General features: G+C 47.7%; 1 protein-coding gene across 1 annotated transcript in view; it reads right to left on the reverse strand.

Moving 5' to 3' along the window:
- LOC139272708 (bifunctional protein GlmU-like) overlaps positions 1-17,215 on the reverse strand; it is a 103,923-nt gene that overhangs the window by 27,851 nt on the left and 58,857 nt on the right. The window lies entirely within an intron of this gene.

The raw sequence follows: 17,215 nt of genomic DNA on the forward strand, positions 1-17,215 counted from the left end.
GTTTATTATTAACCCTGCAGTTGCAGTACACAATACGTCCACATCCACAGTGTGGCGCTACAAACATTACAAGCTTACAGACATTACACTTCTCCCTCCTTAATGAAGAAGTTATTATAACAAACATCATACATAACTTTCATGTTTATACATAACACAGGATATAAACTTATTTTTTTCCATATTTACAAATTTAACTTTACCACTTGTTTTCTGTTTCGAAGAGGATGCCTTCACTCTCGAACAGAACCTTCCAAACCTGGTGTCAATTTCACACTCATTCGAGGCTCATCCTGAGGAACGTTTTCCTCCATGGAATTTCCTTGATTTTCACTCTAACTTCAGGCTCTTTGTTTTCCTGACTCGGCTCAGACTTTCATTCTGATTCTCTCCTGGATTTGTTTCCAGTACATTGGATTTAGGATTTGCTCCTAGTGTATCAAAACTATCTGATGAGTCAGAAATAATTGAATCATTCCCACCTGCAACTCCTTCCATGTCTGTAGGTAAAATATGATCAATATGAACAAACCTAACCTGTCCATTATCAAACATCTTTACCAAATATGTGCGAGAACCACATATCTTCACCACTCTTCCTGGTAACCACTTTACCCATTTATGGTGATGGTTCTTCACTCAGACTTCTGGTTTAATTTCACACTTCTCTCTTTTACTCTACCTTTATCATGATTCTCTTACTGTCTTAATTGTGTCTCTTCCACGGACTGTGCCAAATTTGGTTTTAACAACGAGAATCTGGTTCGTGGCTGTCGTTTGATAAACAACTCTGCTGGTGTTCTACCAGTAGTTGTATGAGGAGTATTTCGATATGTAATCAAAAAATTAGCCAATTTGTGATTCAATGACAACTGTCGTTTCCTTGGATTTGGATCTAACATTTGTTTTATGAGGGCACGTTTTACAATTTGTACAGTGCGCTCTGCTGCACCATTCGAAGCAGGGTGGTATGGTGGAACCTTGGTATGTTTCACACCATTTTTGCTCGTGAATTGTGCAAATTCTTCTGAACGAAATTCTGGTCCATTATCCGAAACAATTTCTTCAGGGAGGCCAAATGAAGAAAATAATTTTCGTAAAATGTCCAATGTTTTACTTGTTGTTATTTTCCACATTGGAAACACCTCAACCCACTTCGAATGGCTATCAATCACAATGAACAATTGCTGTCCTTCTAACTCAGCAAAATCAACATGTAGCCTTTGCCACACCCTGGGAGGCCATTTCCGTGGCTGTAATGGTACTGGTGGTGGTTGCTTACTTACCGATTGACATGTCGTACACTGACTCACAATGTATTCTATATCTTTATCCCAGTGGGTCAAGGGGTCATATTTTCTATGTCTATGTTTCTATGACTGATAATTCATTCCTACGAATGAAGAATGGATGTGTATCTTTGCCTGTTACCTGGTTTGGCCATCCATTTGCAATATACTCATACACCTATGACATCACTGGGTCCCGTTTTATTGCTCTACCAATCTCCTCAGCTGTGACTGGCAGTTCATCAATGTATGAAAAATAAAACACTTCTTCCCTATCGGGTGTAACTTGTGATGAGGAAGGCAATCTAGACATTGCATCAGCATTTCTGTGATCAGCTGATCATCTGTATTCAATATCATATGTATATGCTGACAAAATCAAAGCCCATCTCTGCATTCGGGCTGCAGCTAATGTTGGAACTGGGGACTTTGGATGGAGGATTGCTGTTAGGGGCTTATGGTCCGTAACGATGGTAAACTTACGACCATACAAGTATTTGTGAAACTTCTTGACCCCAAAAATTAATGCCAAAGCTTCCCTTTCAATTTGCGCATAATTACTCTCACTGGCACTGAGAGTGCATGAAGCAAAAGCAATTGGTCTCTCCTCCCCACTATGTGATACATGAGAGATCACTGCCCCAACTCCATACGAAGAGGCATCACATGCTAGCTTAATCTCCTTAGAACTAACATGGTGCTCTCTACCAATTTGCTTTCACACTCCTTGAATGCTGTATCGCATTCTTTTGACCACTTCCAATGGACCTGTTTTTTCAAAAGTTCATTCAGTGGATATAATACTGTAGCCAAATTTGGTAGGAACTTCCCATAATAGTTCAAAAGACCCAAGAATGAACGAAGTTCAGTGACATTCCTGGGAGTGGGTGCATTTCTGATTGCATCCAGTTTTTCCTTGGTCGGATGTAAACCATCTTTGTCTACTCTGTACCCTAAGTACTCCACTGAGTTTTTAAATAACTCAAACTTACTCTGTGCTTCTCTAGCCGTTTGAGGACTTAATTCATTATGTTATTATGAATTTGCCTATTTGGTGCTGAAATTAGTATGTCATCCAAATAACATACTACCCCTTCAATACCTTGCAAAATCTGGTTCCTCACCCCTTGGAATATGGCAGGGGCAGAAGACACTCCAAACGGTAGCCTATTAAATTGATATAGGCCTAGATGAGTATTTATAGTCAAACATGACTTGGACTCCTCATCTAGTTCAAGCTGGAAGTAGGCATTCGTAAGATCCAGTTTTGAGAAGATCTGACCACCTGTCAGTGTTATGAACAAATCTTCTATATTCGGCAATGTATTGGGGACATTACACTCTAGAACCTGGTTTACGGTTACTTTATAATCACCACACAATCTTACCTTACCATCAGACTTAGGTACAACAACAATTGGGTATAGCCCAATTACATCGATCTATCTTACAAATAATGTTCTCAGTCTCTAGTCTTTTGAGTTCTTGCTCAACTTTCTCCTTGAGTGCATATGGTACGGAACATAGCTTGTAGTAAACAGATCTAGCATCCTTCTGTACCCTGACACTCGCCTTGAAGCCTTGGATCGGACTGCCCGTTTCGCAGAACACCTTCGGATACTTCTTGATAACCTCATGCGTTGATGATAATCTCGCTTCCTTACAGAAAATCTTACACCAATCCAGCTTCAGTGAGCTCAACCAATTTCTTCCTAGTAAGGCAGGCTTGTCTCCTTTCACTACTATTAGAGGCAAATTCTGAAATTGATCTTTATATTTCACCGGTACGGTGATACGACCTACCACAGGAATTTTCTCTCCCGAGTAGCCTCGCAACTCTTTCTTGGATTTCTCCAGTTGGAAATCACGCAATTTGTCGTGATTATAGTGACTCCGGTACTACACTCACGGATGCACCCGTGTCAATTTCCATTGGTATCTTGAATCCCGCAACATCTATGTGGATTTTGATGCTTTCCGAATCGCTGTCCGTTAACCTCGTGCTCCTGATGACATGTAACTCTAACGTCTCCTCGTCCTGTTGTTGTTCTTCCATGCTATGTAGTCTCTTGGGATTTCTACTCATAGCTTTGAATGCTCGACTCATAGCTTTGAAAGCTGGTTTACCCTTCAGTCGGCATACCTTCGCAAGATGCCCAGTCTTCCTGCAGAAGAAACACTCTGCCTTCACGTATGGACAACTTTGAGCAATGTGTTGTCCCAGGCGCCTATAGCACGACTTCGGCGCTCTGTTAGAATTTCCAGTTTCTGAGACTTTGGGTCCCCACCATCTCGGTTTACCTCGGTTGACTGACGACCGTAATCATTATTTAATTCTCGGGAATATTGTTCGGCCATGCCCATCGACCTCGCTGTCTGACAAGCAATCTCAAAAGTCAAGTCATCCGTCGTCAATAACTTCCTTCTGATCACTTCATTTTTCACCTCACAAACAAAACGATCCCGTAATGCTCGGTTTTGAAAGTTTCCAAAATTACAGTGCATCGATAGCTTTTTTAATGCTACGATGTAATCACTGATACTTTGATCACGCTTTTGATTCCGAATCCCAAAACGATAGCTTTCAGCAATTTCTAACGGTTTGGGGTTATAGTGCTGCTCCAGCTTCATTAAAATCTCTTTAAGCGTTGTGTCCTTTGGCTCGTCAGGCACAAGCAGATTTACAAGAGTGTCATATAATGCTGGACCTGCCTCCAATAAGAAGATCGCTTTCTTACGTTCCAACACAGCCTGGTTCTGGACTGCATTGTCTGGAACTTCGATTATGTTATTTGCAGTGAAATACATTTCTAGCCGATCCACATACACTTTATAACATTCCTGGTCGTGTCTATATTCCCCCAAATGTCCGATTACATCTGCCATTTTAATCACTAGCTGTTCACATCGTGTGCTGTATTTTATCTTGGATTTTTGTAGCTTTTTCCAAAGACAGAAACTTCCAAAGTCTCTCTGTCGGCTGGCTGAATCCTTCACTAACAAAATTTAAGCTTTAAATCATCCAAAAAGTCTCATCTCGCCGCCAAATGTGATATATTCACAGAGCACAAGTACACACAGCTTCCTACATGGCAGGCAGCTCTCTCAGAAGCCTCCGGAATCTACCTGGTTCTGTTTATTATTAACCCTGCAGTTGCATTACACAATATGTCCACATCCACAGTGTGGAGCTACAAACAGTACAAGCTTACAGACATTACATTAGTCTTTTTTATTACAACTCCAGAGTGCCTAAACAACATGGCAACCAACCTTTTATATTGGCCCTGCACGTGTGTGCAGGTGACCATTAGGACTCCAACAGTCGTGCCCTCTGGTGGCAAGTATTACATAATTACATACATAACATCACTCCCCCACCCCCACCAAAGTCTTCGGTACAAGTTAATTACAAGTTGAGGCGATCCGGAGCCCTTCGCTCCCTGCTTGATCATCCAAGTTCAAACCCTGGCATGTGTGAGTTGGTCGGACCATTGCTGCATTGCACCATGGCTGGTCTGACTGGACTGTCAGGAATGGTGGGTTCATCCTCGTGATTGACAGCGAGGTCGATTGCTGGTTGGGTGTGTGTTGGTGAGTTATCGATGGTGTTGTCAGTAAATCGCAATTTGTTCTGATCTAAATGCTTTCTGCACGTTTGGCCATTTAACATTTTGATTATGAACACCCTATTCCCTTCCTTGGCCAAAACAATGCCAGCAACCCACTTGGGACCATGACCGTAATTCAGGACAAACACAGGGTCGTTAACATCAATGTCACGTGAAACAGCCGCGCGATCGTGGTACATGTTCGACCGGTGTCGCTGGGTTTCCACATGATCATTAAGATCCGGGTGGACTAGGGAGAGCTTGGTTTTGAGGGCTCTCTTCATTAACAATTCTGCCAGGGGAACCCCGGTGAGCGAGTGGGATTGTGTCTGGTAACTGAGCAGAATGCGAGACAAGCGGGTCTGCAGGGAGCCGTCCGTCACGAACAACCTTCCGGTTATAAAAGGGGTCGGGGGGTCTAGTAAGGAGGAGGAACTGAGGGAAATCCTTATTAGCCGGGAAATTGTGTTGGGAAATTGATGGGATTGAAGGCCGATAAATCCCCAGGGCCTAATGGACTGCATCCCAGAGTACTTAAGGAGGTGGCCTTGGAAATAGTGGATGCGTTGACAGTCATTTTCCAACATTCCATTGACTCTGGATCAGTTCCTATGGAGTGGAGGGTAGCCAATGTAACCCCACTTTTTAAAAAAGGAGGGAGAGAGAAAACAGGGAATTATAGACCGGTCAGCCTGACATCGGTAGTGGGTAAAATGATGGAATCAATTATTAAGGATGTCATAGCAGTGCATTTGGAAAGAGGTGACATGATAGGTCCAAGTCAGCATGGATTTGTGAAAGGGAAATCATGCTTGACAAATCTTCTGGAATTTTTTGAGGATGTTTCCAGTAGAGTGGATAAGGGAGAACCAGTTGATGTGGTATATTTGGACTTTCAGAAGGCGTTCGACAAGGTCCCACACAAGAGATTGATGTGCAAAGTTAGAGCACATGGGATTGGGGGTAGTGTACTGACATGGATTGAGAACTGGTTGTCAGACAGGAAGCAAAGAGTAGGAGTAAATGGGTACTTTTCAGAATGGCAGGCAGTGACTAGTGGGGTACCGCAAGGTTCTGTGCTGGGGCCCCAGCTGTTTACACTGTACATTAATGATTTAGATGAGGGGATTAAATGTAGTATCTCCAAATTTGCGGATGACACTAAGTTGGGTGGCAGTGTGAGCTGCGAGGAGGATGCTATGAGGCTGCAGAGCGACTTGGATAGGTTAGGTGAGTGGGCAAATGCATGGCAGATGAAGTATAATGTGGATAAATGTGAGGTTATCCACTTTGGTGGTAAAAACAGAGAGACAGACTATTATCTGAATGGTGACAGATTAGGAAAAGGGGAGGTGCAAAGAGACCTGGGTGTCATGGTACATCAGTCATTGAAGGTTGGTATGCAGGTGCAGCAGGCGGTTAAGAAAGCAAATGGCATGTTGGCCTTCATAGCAAGGGGATTTGAGTACAGGGGCAGGGAGGTGTTGCTACAGTTGTACAGGGCATTGGTGAGGCCACACCTGGAGTATTGTGTACAGTTTTGGTCTCTTAACCTGAGGAAGGACATTCTTGCTATTGAGGGAGTGCAGCGAAGGTTCACCAGACTGATTCCTGGGATGGCGGGACTGACCTATCAAGAAAGACTGGATCAACTGGGCTTGTATTCACTGGAGTTCAGAAGAATGAGAGGGGACCTCATAGAAACATTTAAAATTCTGACGGGGTTAGACAGGTTAGATGCAGGAAGAATGTTCCCAATGTTGGGGAAGTCCAGAACCAGAGGTCACAGTCTAAGGATAAGGGGTAAGCCATTTAGGACCGAGATGCGGAGGAACTTCTTCACCCAGAGAGTGGTGAACCTGTGGAATTCTCTACCACAGAAAGTTGTTGAGGCCAATTCACTAAATATATTCAAAAAGGAGTTAGATGAGGTCCTTACTACTAGGGGGATCAAGGGGTATGGCGAGAAAGCAGGAATGGGGTACTGAAGTTGAATGTTCAGCCATGAACTCATTGAATGGCGGTGCAGGCTAGAAGGGCCGAATGGCCTACTCCTGCACCTATTTTCTATGTTTCTATGTTTCTATGTCACGCATTTCAAGCTCTGCTTGATTGTTTGGACTGCCCGCTCCACTTGACCGTTAGACACGGGCTTAAATGGAGCAGACCTGACATGCTTGATGCCATTGCGGGTCATAAACTCGTTGAATTCCGAGCTGGTGAAACACGGTCCATTGGCGCTGACAGGGACGTCGAGCAAGCCATGGGTGGCGAACATGGCCCGGAGGCTTTCATTGGTAGCTGTGGACGTGCTGGATGACATGATTACACATTCAATCCATTTGGAGTAAGCGTCCACAACTACTAAAAACATCTTTCCTAGAAAGGGGCCGGCAAAATCTATGTGGATCCTGGACCACGGTTTGGAGGGCCATGACCACAGACTCAGTGGAGCCTCCCTTGGTGCATTGCTCAGTTGCGAGCAAGTGTTGCACTGATGCACGCATGACTCCAAGTCCGAGTCAATCCCGGGCCACCAAACATGCGACCTGGCAACTGCCTTCATCATGACAATGCCTGGGTGGGTACTGTGTAGGTCGCGTATAAACATTTCCCTGCCTTTTTTTGGCAAAACCACGTGATTACCCCATAAGAGACAATCCGACGGGATGGACATTTCATCTTTGCGTCGGTGCAACGGCTTAATTTTATCTTGCATTTCCCTGGGAATGGCCGACCAGTTCCCATTCAGGACACAACTCTTTACTAATAATAGCACTGGATCCTGGCTGGCCCAGGTCCTGATCTGGCGAGCTGTGATGGGTGACCCCTCGCTCTCAAAAGCATCCATGACCAGTAGCAAGTCTGCGGGCTGCACCATTTCAACCCCAGTGGTAGGTAATGGTAGCCGGCTGAGAGCATCGGCACAGTTTTCAGTGACTGGTCTGTGGCGGATAACATAATCATAGGCGGATAATGTTAGTGTCCATCTTTGGATGCGGGACGAAGCATTGGTATTTATACCTTTGGTCTCTGAAAACAGTGAAATGAGCGGCTTGTGGTCAGTTTCAAGCTCAAACCGGTCCAAATAGGTATTGGTGCATTTTCTTAACCCCCTATACACATGCTAACGCCTCTTTCTCGACCATACTATAGGCTCTCTCAGCCTTAGACAGACTTCTAGACGCGTATGCAATTGGTTGGAGGTTGCCTGATACATTGGCTTGCTGTAACACACAGCCGACCCCGTACGATGAGGCATCACAAGCTAGCATTAAACGTTTACATGGGTCATAATGTACAAGTAACTTATTTGAACATAGCAGGTTGCTGGCCTTCTCAAAGGCTGTGTCTTGAGATTTGCCCCAAACCCAGTCGTCACCTTTACGTAGCAACATGTGCAAAGGCTCTAACAATGTGTCAACCCGGGTACAAAGTTACCAAAATAGTTGAGGAGTCCCAGGAACAAATGCAGCTCCGTCACATTCTGTGGTCTGGGTGCATTCTTGATGGCCTCTGTCTTTGAGTCTGTGGGCCTGATGCCATCTGCTGCAATCTTTCTCCCCAAAAATTCGACTTCTGACATCAGGAAAACACACGGAGCATTTCAGCCTGAGTCTCACTCTGTCTGGGCGACTAATAACCTCTTCCAGGTTGTGTAGATGTTCAATGGTATCACGACCGGTGATCAGGATGTCGTCTTGAAACACAACGGTGCGCGGAACAGATTTCAGCAAACTCTCCATGTTTCTCTGGAAAATGGCTGCAGCCGAGTGAATCCCGAAAGGGCACCAGTGGTATATAAACAGCCCTTTGTGTGTGTTGATGCACGTCAGTTCTTCTCGAAGATTCAGCCAACTCCTGTGTCATGTAGGTGGAGGTTAAGTCCAACTTGGTGAACGACTTGCCCCCCTGCTGCTAACGTTGCAAACAGGCCATCCGCCTTGGGCAGCGGGTACTCGTCCTGTAGTGCGACTCGGTTAATCGTTACCTTGTAGTCTCCGCAGATTCTGACCGTGCCATCGCTTTTCAACACTGGAACAATTGGACTGGCCCACTCGTTGAACTCGACTGGCGATACGATTCCTTCGCGTTGGAATCTGTCCAGTTCGATCTCGACTTTCTCCCTCACCATGTACGGAACCGCCCGAGCCTTGTGATGGACAGGCCGTGCATCGTGGCCTAGATGGATCTGTACCTTGGCGCCTGTGAAGTTGCCGATGCCTGGTTCGAATAGCGAGGGAAACTTGATCAGCACTTGAGCACACGAGGCATCATCCACTGAAGATAGTACTTTGACGTCATTGCAATTCCATCTAATCTTTTCTAGCCAGCTTCTGCTGAACAGTGTTGGGCCATTGCCTGGAACAATCCACAATGCTAGGTCATGCACAGCTCCATCATACGATACCTTCACTGCTGCACTTCCAATGGCTGATATGAGCTCTTTGATGTAGGTACGCAGCTTTGCATTAATCGGGCTCAGTTTGGCCCTTTGTGCTTTATTGTCCCACAGTTTCTCGAAAGCCTTCTGGTTCATTATTGACTGACTCGCACCCGTGTCCAACTCCATGGATACTGGAACTCCATTTAATTTGACTTTCAGCATTATAGGCGGGCTCTTGGTGGTGAAGGTATGTACTCCATACACTTCTTCCTCGGGTTGAGTTGCCTGTGCTGAGTGACCCGCGCCGGATCGATCATCCTCTGCCACGTGGTATGTCGCAGCACGTTTGCACATTCTCTGGAGGTGCCCCATTGTTGCGCAGCCTTTGCACACGTAGTGCTTAAATCGATATTGATGGGCCCGATAATTACCCCCGCACCGCCAACACAGTGCTAATGGATTCACATTCACCCGCGATGGCGGACTCTGAGTTATCATAGGTCTTGCAGCCGCAGACGCATAGGTCCTGCCATATGCAGTTCAGCCTGCTAGCAACGTCATTTTATGCACAGTACTTGCCGGTGAGCTTCAATGTCGAGAAGCTATCTGTTTGGTGTTATCATCCGTAGCCATGCATGCCTGGGCGATCATGATGGCCCTGCTCAGGTCTAGGGTTTCGGCAGCCAGCAGCTTTCGAAGCATGACCTCGTGGCCGATGCCCAGCACAAAAAAGTCCCGCAGCATTTGCTCCAATGCAACTCCAGAATCGCAAAATCCCGCGAAACGTCTCAGATCAACGACATAATCCGCCAAATCCTAGCCCCCGAAACGATGGTGCGTGTAAAAATGATATCTGGCCATGAGGATGCTCTCCTTCAACTTGAGATGGTCCCGAACCAGCATGCACAACTCTGTATATTCCTTCTCCGTTGGCTTTGTCGGTGCGAGCAGATTCTTGATGATGCCGTATATTTTAGGCCCACAGACGGTGAGGAGAACCGCCCTGCGCTTGGCCACATTAGTGTTTCCTTCCAACTCGTTGACCACGAAGTACTGGTTGAGACGCTTGACGAAGTCTTCCCAATCATCACCCTCTACAAATCTCTCCAATATTCCAACGGCAGCCATGGTTGCATGAAGGTACGTATTCTGTTACTCGTCGACAGTTGTTGTGTATAGAAGAACTCCACGAGGCTGAGTACTGTGAGCTAAACTTAGTGTGACCTTAGTCGTCTTTATTACAACTCCAGAATGCCTAAACAACATGGCAGCCAACCTTTTATACTGGCCCTGCACGTGTGTGCAGGTGACCATTAGGACTCCAACAGTTGCGCCCTCTGGTGGCAAGTATTACATAGTTACATACATAACACAAACAATGGAATGACCTTGTGGGATCTGTAAGAGTAAGTATTACATTGATGTACATGTACTTATGTATTTATATAATTTGATTTGGAACAGTCATGAGGGACTATCAGCAGATGTGAGGTCTTGCACTTTTACTGGCAATGTTTTACTCAAAGCTTGCGGTCACGGTGTATGTCTTTAGGTAAAGAATGATAATAATCATAATAATCATGGTTACATCTGTTGGTTATGTGTTGCATCAGTGTCCGTGACAGTAACTAGCAATGATATCACGCAATGATCTCATGCCATGTCGTCCTGTCATCTTTTAGCGAAGAAGCTATTGACGAAGAGGTCTATGCAGAGGCAAATGGGTGGGGGGCCACCAGACCCCAGTGACATCACTGACATGGAGGAGCAAGTGCTAGCACTCGTGGGGAAGCACCCCCGGACAGCCAAGGACGCATCTGCAGACCCTGAAGTGATGCCACGTGAATAAAGCTTACACCATTGAGTGATGTAAAGTCAATAGGTGCCACAGCCACTCATATCCAACCAATCATATATGACAGATGATTTCTAAAAGTGCAATAGAAATAATGCTGGCCTAATGAAAATCATAGCAATCCACAATGTGTTGATGGTCATGAAATGTGATGTCTGCGATGATTTTGAGAGCGGTGGTGCTTTTGTCGTGCATATGCTGCGTGTAGCGCTGGACTCACCTTGTCACCCTCGCACCCGCTTCTCCTCTAACAACTTCATTTGTGTCTTGCAGCTCATCCAGCAGCATACTCTCAGCCAAGGCCACAGAGGCCAGAAGGTGGGGGCGCGGGGCAGGAGTCGGTGGACGCTCCTACTACATCTGGTGCTGAGGAGCTCCGATTGTCGCCCGTCAATCCGCTGGGTCTGTTCTCAACGGATGTGAGCGCGGACTTCGAAGAACCTGCATCGCCACGCTCCAGAACCCATTCCACCCCAAGGCCATCTATTGGTCCTCCGGTCATTCCCACCTCCACTCTGGAGGTGCCGGCCCCAAGCTCTCCACAGGGCACCGCATTTTTCCCCAGGACAGCGCCGACCCCGCGGAGGCCTCGTGGACGTGTTCCATGAGCGTGACATGACAATGGAGAGATGGTTCAGTTGTCCAGGAGGACTGCAGACATTGGTGACCAGCTCATCGAAGCTTTGGGGGGCATATCCCAACACCTGGTCACCATGTCCGAGTACATTCCGCACATGGCGGAGTCACTGGATGCGATAGCCAGGAAAATTGCTGCCACAGCCCTCCCAGTAGTCCCAGAGCGCGGTACTCCACCCCTAGGTTCCGCGCCATCACTGTGAACAACAGATGCGAGCAACGACCAAGATCCTGCTTCTGCATCAGAGAATGTTGCCCCCTCGGCATCCCCCGCTCCCGTACCCATCCAACCAACGAATCTGCCTTCATCCCCCCCCCCCTCCCCAATGAGGCACCGCCTGAGGAGCTCCTTGGTCAGGTGCCGCGGAGCGAGGAGGGGAAGGGATAGAGGTGGGGAGAAGAAAGAGAGGGGGGAAGGAAAGTGAGGTGCATGTGCGCAGGTGATGACTGTGTTATATCTCCATCTGGGTATATGCAATTTTTTGCAATGTATGGGGGCTGGGGACCACGCTCCTGCTTTGCCTTTGTATTCCGTGTTGCTGGACATGCTGACTATGTGATTTATGTCAATGGTGGAAAAAGTGGGAAGTGGGCGGGGTTTGGGCGTTATTGGCTGTGTTACTTATGATTTCAGACTAATATTGGTATTAAACTTTTGTTATTGAACATAACCTTGTTGCGCATTGTCTCAGATAGCTGGACTGTTGCACACTGGTGATTTCTTACCGTGAAAAGGTTAAATACAATTTAACATCAATCATCGTAAACTTTAACTGTCACCAAGGTGATGGGCACCATTGATGTCTGAGCTGCACACACACAGCAGTGTGTCAGCGTTGTCACTCACATCAGCGCTCTTTCAGGCAAATCTTTCCGATGTCAGCTCCTCACATAAGAGTGGGATTTAACAAATGCCAACCACATCGCTGGCGTCCGTCCCGGTTAGTTCCACTTTTTGTGGGCGGTTTTTTGAGCGGGCGATATTCTGGGTGATATGTGTGCGAGGTGGTGAAATTGACGGTGGGTGATCTCCATGGCCGCTAGTTTGAGTAAATATGCCCTTTACAACAAAAAATAGTCACCGGACGTTATTATTGAACTTCGGCGTTAAGTCCGTGAGGAAAGTAACGCTGGGTGATAATATGGGCGTTGAAATCGCCCATTCTGCTGATTCCGCCCAAAAAAGTAGGCGGGTGGTAATATTTTTTCTCGGCGTTAAGCACATGGGGAAAATAACGCTTGCCGATAAGTCTCCTAAAAAAGCAGGTCAGTTTCCATTTTGTGTGGTTAAATGGGCATTAAGAGGCCATTAAGCAGGCAGGAAAAGTGGAGGTTCTAGCCCCATGTATCATAGGGAAATAGGTTTTACATAAACCAAAAGATATGATATAAAGTTCATATTTTTTCTACAAATTGCAAATGCATAGGATATACTTGGCCACGTGTAGTGCTCAGTATAGAATTACATTGAACAACTTCTCCTTTGACTCCACTCACTTCCTCCAAATAAAGGATGTGTTATTTTGCAACACCTAAAGCTCTGATTGGGTCCCTTTGATCACACGACCTGATTGCTGATTGGTCCCCTTGGAGGATAAGACACACCCAGCAGTTTCTCTGAAATGTGTAATTAGAACCTCCCTGCCTACGTAATCAGTGACTTTGCAAAGTGTAATTCGAGCCATTCTGACTGCCGACTCCAGACAGAGGAGAGCTCATCCTCAGGGTTTAAGACCTTCACCACCGCCCAAACAAGTTCTTACGATACCGCCCAAGTTCCTGAACTAACCCCACGCTTACCCCACCCAAGTTCCTGACCTACTCACCCACCCCCCTGCCCAAGTTCCTGAGTTACTCACCCCCCAGCCTAAGTTCTTGACCTATTCCCCTGACACCACCCCCACCACCGCCCTCCCCCCCACCCCCCGCTCACGTTCCTGACCTACTCCCCCACCCCAGCCCAAGTTCCTGACCTACTTCCCACCCAAACGATAGATGGGGCATTGTGTGTGGGTCACAGATTGTTAACAGGTTTATTGGGTATGACGTGAATAATGTCAGTGTCGAGACTTCCGGATTTCGTCCAGTCTCACCATTTGTTCTCGCTCTCAACCCCCCTCCCCTTTAGACCTGGATCACGTTCTTCCGTCATCCCCACTGTGCTCTCCATATTCTTTACTGCCCCCCACCCCCGCCATGAGTTCCTGACCTCCACTCTCCCTCCCCCTCCACTTCCCCGATCTCCCCCTCTCCCTCCCCCTTTCTCTCCCTCCCGTCTCTCCCCTCTTATCTCTTCCGCCTCTCTCACCTTCCCCCTCACTCTCTCCCTCCAATCTCTCCCCTCTCTCTCCCCCCCTCTCTCCCTCCGATCTCTCTCCCCCTCTCAAACCAATCTTCTCTGGCGCCTTCTCCCACGGACCCAGTGAGGGGTCCTCTCCCACAGACCCAGTGAGGGGCCCTCTCCCACGGACCCAGTGAAGGTCCTTCTCCCAGGGTCCCAGTGAGGGGCCTTTTCCCACGGACCTAGTGAGGGGCCCTATCCCACAGACCCAGTGAAGGGCCTTCTCCCACGGTCCCAGTGAGGGGCCTTCTCCCACAGACCCAGTGAAGGGCCCTCTCCCACGGACCCAGTGAAGGTCCTTCTCCCAGGGTCCCAGTGAGGGGCCTTTTTCCACGGACCTAGTGAGGGTCTTTCTCCCACGGACCCAGTGAGGGGCCTTCTCCCACGGACCCAGTGAGGGGCCTTCTCCCACGGACCCAGTGAGGGGCTTTCTCCCATGGACCCAGTGAGGGGCCTTCTCCCACGGACCCAGTGAGGGCCCTTCTCCCACGGACCAAGTGAGGGGCCTTCTCCCACAGACCCAGTGAAGGGCCTTCTCCCACAGACCCAGTGAAGCGCCTTCTCCCACAGACCCAGTGAAGCGCCTTCTCCCACAGACCCAGTGAGGGGCCCTCTCCCACAGACCCAGTGAAGGGCCTTCTCCCACAGACCCAGTGAAGGGCCTTCTCCCATGGACCCAGTGAGGGGCCTTCTCCCAGGGTCCCAGTGAGGGGCCTTCTCCCACGGACCCAGTGAGGGGCCTTCTCCCATGGAGCTGAGGAAAGCCAGGCCCACGCTGTACGGCAGCTGCAACTGTGAAGTACTGCGCATGTGCGACTGGACCTCAGTGGCAGCGTGCATGCACAGAAGGAGATGGTGTGCGCATGTGCAAAATGGGGCAGACTGGCAGCGAACATGTGCAGAAGGACACAGAAATGTTCGTGCAGATAATCACTTCGCCAAATAAAGAGTGTTGCTATGGGTACCCGCATGGGTCATAGCTATGCTTGCTCTTCCGTGAGATATGTGGAACAATCTCTGTTCCAGTACTATTCAGGTCCCCTCCCTCACCTCTTTTTCTGGTACATTGATAATTGTAGCGATGCTGTTTCCTGTTCTCACCCTGAACTGGAAAATGTCGTTCATTTTGCTTCCAATTTTCTTCTTTCCTTCACATGGTCCATCTCTGACTCTTCCCTTCCCTTCCTCAAATTCCCGGGGGATAGGCTATTGACTAACATCCACTATAAGCCCACTTCCTTCCACCCCACTTCCTGTAAGGACTCTATTCCATTCTCCCAGTTTCTCCATCTCCGTCGTGTCTGTTCTGACAATGCCACCTTCCCTACTAATGCTTCCGATATGTCTTTCTTGTTCCTCAATCGAGGATGCCCCTCTACCGTAGTTGACATGGTCCTCGACTGTGTCTGTTCCATTTCCCGCACTTCTGCTCTCACCCCTTCCCCTCCCTCCCAGAACCACGATAGGGTTTCTGTTGTCAACAACAATAACTTGGATTTAAATAGCGTCTTTAACATAGTGAAACATCCCAAGACTCTTCACAGCAGTATTATAAGACAAAAGATTTGATACTGAGCCACATAAGGAGAAATTAGAGCAGATGGCCAAAACTTTGGTCTAAAAGGTAGGTTTTAAGGAGGATCTTAAAGGAGGAAAGAAAGGTAGAGAGGCGGAGAGGTTTAGGGAGAAAATTCCAGAGCTTAGGGCCTAGGCAACAGAACGCATGGCCATCAATGGTTGAGCAATTATAATCAGGGATGCTCAAGAGGGCAGAATTAGAGGAGCGCAGCTATCTCGGGGGGTTGTGGGGCTGGAGGAGATTACAGAGATAGGGAGGGGCGAGGTCATAGAGGGATTTGAAAACAAGAATGAAAATTTTGAAATCGAGGCATTGCTTAACTGGGAGTCAATGTAGGTCAGCAAGTAGGTGATGGGTGAACGGGACTTGGTGCGAGTTAGGACATGGGCAGCCGAGTTTTGGATCACCTCTAGTTTACGTAGGGTAGAACTTGGGAGGCCATCCAGCAGTGCGTTGGAATAGTCAAGTCCAGAGGTACAAAGGCATGGATGATGGTTTCAGCAGCGGATGAGCTGAGGCAAGGGCTGAGACGGGTGATGTTACGTTGGTGGAAATAGGCAGTCTTAGTTATGCCACGGATATGTGGGCTGAAGCTCATTTCAAGGTCAAATCTGACACTAAGGTTGCGAACAGTCTGGGTCAGCCTCAGATAGGAGTTGGGGAGAGGGATGGAGTCAGTGGCTAGGGAACGGAGTTTGTGGTGGATTCTTCCCAATATTTCACTGGAGAAAATTTCTGCTCATCCAGAATTGGATGTCGGACAAGCAATCTGACAATTTAGAGACCGTGGAGGGGTTGAGAGAAGTCTTGGTGAGGTAGAGCTGGGTGTCGTCAAGGTATATCGAAACTGTACGTGTGGAAACTGACGCCGTGTTTTTGGATGATGTCACCAAGGAGCAGCATGTAGATCAGAGATAGGAGGGAGCCAAGGATAGATCCTTGGGGGACACCAGAGGTAACGCTGCGGGGGCGGGAAGAGAAGTCATTGCAGGTGATTCTCCGGCTACAATTAGATAGATAAGAATGGAACCAGGCGAGTGCAGTCCCACCCAGCTGGACGATGGTAGAGAGGCGTTAGAGTGGTCAACCATGTCAAAGGTTGCAGACAAGTCAAGAAAGACGAGGAGTGATAGTTTACCTTTGTTACATTCACAAAGATGTACTTTTGTGACTTTAATGCGAGCCGTTTCGGTACTATGGCAGGGGCGAAAACCTGATTGGAGGGATTCAAACATGGGGTTGCAGGAAAGGTGGACACGGATTTAGGAGGCGACAACACGTTCAAGGAGTTTGGAGAGGAAAGGGAGGTTGGAGATGAGGCGCTAGTTTGCAAGGATTGAGGGGTCAAGGGTTGTTTTTTTGAGGAGAGGTGTGATGACGGCAGATTTGAAGGAGAGGGGGACAGTAGCTGAGGAGAGAGAGCCGTTAACAATGTCATCTAACATGGGGGCCAGAAAAGGAAGTTAGGTGGTCAGCAGTTTGGTGGGAATAGGGTTGAGGGAGCAGGAAGTGGGTCT

This window comes from Pristiophorus japonicus, chromosome 9 (genome assembly GCF_044704955.1).
Source record: "Pristiophorus japonicus isolate sPriJap1 chromosome 9, sPriJap1.hap1, whole genome shotgun sequence".
Taxonomy (NCBI): domain Eukaryota; kingdom Metazoa; phylum Chordata; class Chondrichthyes; family Pristiophoridae; genus Pristiophorus; species Pristiophorus japonicus.